The sequence below is a fragment of the Agelaius phoeniceus genome, chromosome W, assembly GCF_051311805.1.
Source record: "Agelaius phoeniceus isolate bAgePho1 chromosome W, bAgePho1.hap1, whole genome shotgun sequence".
Lineage (NCBI taxonomy): Eukaryota > Metazoa > Chordata > Aves > Passeriformes > Icteridae > Agelaius > Agelaius phoeniceus.
Window position 1 is genome coordinate 1182501 of NC_135301.1, and position 6837 is coordinate 1189337.

A 6837-nucleotide genomic window follows, 5' to 3' on the forward strand; every position below is an offset into this window, starting at 1 on the left:
TCTCTCTCTCTTTCTTTCTGTCTCTGTCTCTTTGTCTCTCTCTCTCTTTAATTCTTTCTCTCTTTCTTTCGCTGTATTTCTAATCTTGGCTTTCCATTCTAGCTTTAGAATAAAAAAAAGCAGCAGTAGAAACGTTCAGCCGACTGGGGAGTGCAAAAAACCCCAAAACGGCAATGATTTTAGGAAAACTATTTCCTCCATGGGAGCCTGAAATTTTCTACAGCTGCAGGTAACATAGAGCTTTTATTTCTTCTTCTATATAGATTATACTTTATACTCTATTTATACATCGCCCCCTGCCGTCTGCTTTGGCGTACTGCAGGCACAGCGCCCCCTGCCGTCTGCTTTGTCGCACTGCAGGCAGAGCGCCCCCTGCCGTTTGCTTTGGCGCACTACAGGCACAGCGCCCCCTGCCGTCTGCATCGGCGCACTGCAGGCAGAGTGCCGCCTAATGACGTCAGCCTGTCGACACGGCGCCCCGCCCAGGACACGCCCACTCGGGCGGCCGTTGCCATCTTGTACGGCACCCCGTGTCGGCCAGGGCGCCGCCAGCCTGTACGGCACAATTTTACGGCAGTCGCGCTTTACGGCACAATTTTACGGCAGTCGCGCTTTACGGCTGTTTTGCGACAGTCGCTCTTTACGGCACCTTTTGCGACATCCGCGCTTTACGGCACCTTTTACGACAGCCGCGCTTTACGGCACCTTTTGCGACAGTCGCGCTTTACGACACCTTTTGCGACAGTCGCACTTTACGGCACCTTTTGCGACAGTCGCTCCTTACGGCAGTTTTACGACAGTCGCGCTTTACTGCACCTTTTGCGACAGTCGCGCTTTACGGCACCTTTTGCGACAGTCGCGCTTTACGGCACCTTTTGCGACAGACGCGCTTTACGGCAGTTTTGCGACAGTCGCGCTTTATGGCATTACCCTTTATGGAACTTTTATGGTACTTTACAGCACTTTACGGTTTTTATTTTGTTTTTAATCTATTTTTGTTTTTTTTTTAATTTTTTTTTACTTAATGTTTATTTTTAATTTTTCAAGCTTTTATTTTTCTAATTCTATTTTTTATTTACTTATTATTTTTAATTTTTCTATTTCTAAAGCTTTTTATTTTATTTTTTAAATTTTATTTTTTATTTAATTTTTAATTTTTCTATTTTTAAAGCATTTTGTTTTTATTTTAATTTTTAAAAAATTTTTCTATTTTTAGGGCTTTAATTTTATTTTTTAATTTTATTTTTATTTTTCAATTTTTAAAACACATTTTATTTTTCTAGTCATATTTTTTATTTAATTTTTATTTTTAATTTTTCTATTTATAAGGAATTTATTTTATTTTTTTATTTTATTTTTGATTAAATTTATATTTTTTTCTATTTTTAAAGTTTTTATTTTTTTTTATTTAGTGCTGCCTAGACCAACTCAAGCTGGTGATTGTGGTGGTGTTTGAGGGTCTTGCATTACGGCACTACCTTTTATGGAACTCTTACAGCACTTTACAGTTTTTATTTTGTTTTTCATTTATTTTAAATTAATTTTGTTTTTTTCTTTTATTTAATTTTTATTTTAAATTTTTCTATTTTTAAAGCATTTTTATTTTATTTTTCAATTTTATTTTTATTTACTTATTATTTTTAATTTTTCTATATTTAACGTTTTTTATTTTATTTTTTATTTTTTAAATTTACTTACTATTTTTAATTTTTCTATTTCTAAAGATTTTTATTTTTTATTTTTTTAAGTTTAAAGTTTTCTATTTTTAAAGCATTTACTTTTTTATTTTTATTTTTTATTTAATTTTTATTTTTAATTTTTTTATTTTTAGAGCTTTAATTTTATTTTTTAATTTTATTTTTTATTTTTAATTTCCCTATTTTTAAAGCATTAATTTTATAATTTTTATTTTTCTATTTTTAAAGCTTTTATTTTATTTTTCTTATTTTTTATTTTTTATTTTTAATTTTTCTATTTTTAAAGTTTTTATTTAATTTTTTAATTTTATTTTTAATTTTTCTATTTCTAAAGCTTTTATTTTATTTTTCTAATTTTATTTTTTTTTATTTTTTATTTTTAATTTTTCTGTTTTTAAAGGTTTTTATTATTTTTTTATTTAGTGCTGCCCAGACCAACTCAAGCTGGTGATTGTGGTGGTGTTTGAGGGTCTTGCATTACGGCACTACCTTTTATGGAACTCTTACAGCACTTTACAGCACTTTACAGTTTTTATTTTGTTTTTCATTTATTTTAAATTATTTTGGTTTTTTACTTTTATTTAATTTTTATTTTTAATTTTTCTATTTTTAAAGAATAGAAATTATTTATTTATTTATATTTTATATTTTATTTATTATATTTATTTATTTTATTACATTTCATTTGGTACTGCCCAAACCTGCTGTAGTGCATTTTTATACTTTATAATACTTTGAAGTAGTTTTGTTTTGTATCCCCATATTTTTCCCAAATGGTTTATCCCAAACTGTACCCCCCTCCTTCTACCTGTGTTATCCCTCTCCCAGGATGAGATCATCCCCAAACCCCCACCCTGGCTCTCTGTCAATGACTCAGCCTCCCATCCCCTCCATGCAGAAGTTTCGGTCCAAGTCGTCCAGTGATTAGCCAGAGGCCAGGGGTCAGCCCCCCGAGCCTTGCCCCATACGCTGTCCTGTATGTCTATGCCCCAGCATCCATCCCTTAGGGTCACTTATTGGTTGGTAAAATGTTATCTACTTTCGGTTTCCACCTCCCTTTAAATGTAACCTTGGCACATCTCCCTGGGGCTCTTGGCAGGAGGCCCCTGAGGTGCAGGAGCTCCTTTGGGATCCTAATAAAACCTTGGATTAACCCCTGCTAAGAGTCGGCCCTTTATCATCTACCGCTGTCTCTGGTGTCTCTTGTGCTGCACAGGGGCCCAGCCCAGGTGCCCTCAGCACCCTCGGGGCACAGAGAGTGTCTCCCCCCAGCCCAGGTGCCCTCAGCACCCTCGGGGCACACACAGAGAGTGTCTCCCCCCAGCCCAGGTGCCCGCAGTACCCTCGGGGCACAGACAGTGTCTCCCCGCTCTCGGCCGTGTCAGGGCTGCCCCCCGGTGTCTGCCGACTCGGGACCGGCCGAGGGTTACTGAGAGGCTCGCACAAACCCGCTCGGCTCCTGATTGTGGCGGTGTTTGAGGGTCCCCAGGACGAGGGAAGAGACGAGAATCTTGACTCCACCTCTCAGAAGGCTGAAATATTATTTTATGATCTCTATTATATTAAAAGAAAATGAGATAGTAGAACTATACTAAAAGAGCAAGGAGACATCAGAAAGCTGGAAAGGAATGAATAATAAAAACCTGGGACTGCTCACAGCCCCGACGCAGCTGGACCATGATTGGTCATCAAGTAGACACTGCACAGGAGACTAATCCAAGATGCCCCTGTTGCTAAACCATCTCCAGCCCACACTCCACAGCCAGCAGATCGTTATTGGTTCCATTTCTGTTCTGAGGCTTCTCAGGAGAAAAATCCCAGCAAAAGGATTTTCATAAACACGTCAGTGCCAGGTGATGGCACAGGCAGCATCGGCCGGCCGAGGTCACTGTGTCATCCCTGCCAGCCCAGGTGTCACAGCAAGGAGGAGAGAGTTCACCCTGTGCTCACCCTGCAATACAGAGCAATACAACACACATATTAACACAAGATGATAACCTTTTTCTATTTTCTTTACATGTGGATTTATTGTTATAGGAAACCCAAAACAACAAAAGCACACAAAAAACAACACTCATCTACAATTAACACCCCCTTCAGATGACACACGAAGTCACCATCCCTCTCATCACAACTGCTAAATTACACCCCAGCAATCATTGGTCCTCGGGAACATGGTTCCCGGGAGCCTCAAAAAAATCTTCCTGCCTGACAAAAACCCCGGTCCCTGGACAGTCCGCACCCAAACTCTGGTGATGAGCGTCGCCTCACAGACCGACTGGGACCGAGGAAAAAAAAACAGCCGGCGGGGGGGAAACCCAGCTGGGGATTTTTTATTCTAAATTTAAAAATGAGTTGAAAAACTTGAAAAGCACAAGTCACACACACAAGGTTAAATCCAGTAATCCAGTCGGCATGCGCTGACACATGCAGAGATGAGCAGACGCAGACAGACACAGACACATGCTCTCACACACGCTCACACGCTCTTCCCACTTACACACTCGCTGCGGCCCTTACTCGAGACGCTGAAGAACGTGCTGCCACACATCTTCTGGCTGCGCTCCTTGACGTCAGTTGGTAGGTTCTGGGGAAATCGGTAGCCTCGGGGACCTGTGAGACGACAGGAAGCGGTCAACGAGTGGCTATCTGACAGCTAGGACTTGTCTCCACTCTGGACCAATAAGTTTTCTACCCAAAATCCCATAAAAGACAGATGAACAGTAAAGTTTTTATAACTCTTCTACCTGACTGTGACTACGTGCCCCGGCAGGGCAGCTCCAACCATAAGTGGTACAATATAAGTACACACAACAATCTAAGTCGATGCATACAGTGCAAGTGTACATAGAGGGTAGGTACATACAGTATAAGCCAGCACAGGTACACACAATATAAGCCAGGACTTGAGATAACTCGCTGGAAGATGAATTCTTGAGTCCTATACCCTTCAGAAGATGGAACCTATAGAAGTACTGCAGTCACATGAGGAGGGTGCAAGACACTCCCTCTAGCAGTCCAAGAAAATGGCATGGAAAAAAAGGCACTACCAAAGCTGGTAGTGAGAAGGAAGATGGATGAGAACATCTTGTCCGTTTGAGACATTCCTGTCTCAAAGAGTAAAAATGTAAAGATGCCAGAATAAGGGATATCCAGAAAGGAATGTGAGTAGAATACAGCCTAGATGGCACAGAATAGTGCCGATAAAGCATTGAGACGTAATAAAGGCCTATGACGTGGAAGACAACGGACACAGACACGGACAACACAGACACAGACAACATAGACACAGAGACAAGTGGCAACTGCCTGGCACTGTCCCCTTAGGCACCCGAGATGCCTAGCGCAAGATGTGCCAGAGGCTGATGATGCCAAAGGAGAGGAAGCCCTATGATGATAGCACGTGATGATGAAATGTAACTCGTTAAAAGAAGTTAGTGCCAAAGCAGTTAAGAGGATGCTCGAGAGGCTCAGCGAGCCTAGAGAAGGAAGCCGACGGCCAGGTGACCGTGGCTATAGCTCCGGACGTGAAGGCGAGCTCCTCAGGGGAATGATCCGTGACGACGTCGGGCCGAGGAAGGCGGAGGATGCAAAGTTCACAAGAATCCTGAGATGGGTCGGAACTGCCCTGCCCGGCAAAGGCTCTGGTCAGGCTGAGGAGAAATCCTCTCCCTTTTCTTCCAGAGAGCTGGTCCCACTACAGACCTCTCCGCTAAGCTGACATCAAATTGCCCTCTGTGATAGTAAAGGTTTTTCCCCTTCTCCCAACTGCTGGCCCCGACACTTAGCTTTTGGAAAAGGAGCAGACAAAATCCATCCTCGGTCGGACGTGGATGTTGAAACGTGCTCCGTGTGTGCCTCGGTGCTGTCGTTTCCAACCTTTGGCTACGAGGCTCCTCAGGGTACCTAAGACAAAACAGAAAAGGTGACTATTGCCGTCAAAAACAGTAATCCCCGGGACTCCTCTGCACCCCTGCCCCGGCTCACCTCAAATTTTGATTTGACTCCAGAGGCTGCCCAGAAGATACCTGCAAAGAGAAAAGGTACACACTTAGCATGCTGCTGTGTAACACTCACCTGTGAGTCAGCCTGCCTAAACACCGACTCACCTGCCCTCCTCTGTTCCTTGGCATGCCTAGGGCAGCGACAGCACCTGCAAAGAAACAAAGCAGAAAAGCATGCTGAGACACTGTGAAAACACAACCTCCCAAATCTGACAAGGATGCCACACTGATACCTTAAGCTGCACACACCTGGAATGGGCATGCCCGGCCAGGATAGATGGCAAGTGGACCACCTAAAATAAAAAGTGGAGATGCTAAGAGCTGCACCAGAAACTGAGACATCAGCAAAAACAACTGCTTCTGTACACTACTCAATGCTCACCTCGCCCACTCGGCCTTGACTTCCTAAAAAGAGAGACAAAGAAGACTGCTCTAACAGCCATCATTTATGCTCTCTCTACAGAGACAAACAGTGTCTGACCTGCTCGGGGGAATCCCCTCACCCGGGATGAGGGGCTCTGCCCTGGATTTCATCCTTCTGCACCTGAAAGAAAGGACAAAAATCAAAGAGCTGCAGGATAACTTAAAAGCTCCAGACATCTTGTGCCCATCTACAAATCCCACCTAGAGTCCAACGACACCCCACATTACAAACATCAAGTCCCCGGGACTTGTCCTATTGCACCAGGCTATGCAGCAAGGCAGAGCAGCTCCGGCACAAATGTGTGCAGACACCCGTGACACAGGACAGGACAAACAACGGGGACACAACAGGAACAGAAATCTCTGGGTAAGGAAAATGACAGCGAGCACCAAGAAGACGCAAAATTAGAGGACCGAGGTGAAACTGATGGCGGGCTGATGAAGTTCAGAGAACCCTGGAGGAACAAGATGCTAACTGAATGATTTATTCCAAGAACTGCAAAGATGGATGCCCGAGAATCCTACGGTCAGAAGCCTCTACCTGTCCCCACATTCTTACAAGTCCTAATCCATCATAACAGAACCTTGCAGGGTGCAGCTGTCCATACAGCTCAGAACAAGACCTGAAAAGACATCTGACCGGATGCTTTGAAAAAGAGTTGCCATTCTGATACCTGTCTGAGCTGCCGGGTTAAAAGTTCCATGGCATCGGT

At 42.9% G+C, this 6837-nt stretch overlaps 1 long non-coding RNA gene across 1 annotated transcript; it reads right to left on the minus strand.

Annotated features, from left to right (window-relative positions):
* Positions 1 to 5804: 5804 nt before the first annotated feature.
* LOC143696641 (uncharacterized) lies at positions 5805 to 6403 on the minus strand. Its single transcript, XR_013186033.1, has 3 exons — positions 6084 to 6403; positions 5951 to 5994; positions 5805 to 5850 (listed from the first exon to the last, which is right to left on the minus strand). It is a non-coding gene; the product is annotated as an uncharacterized LOC143696641 (long non-coding RNA).
* Between the last annotated feature and the right edge of the window lie 434 nt (positions 6404 to 6837).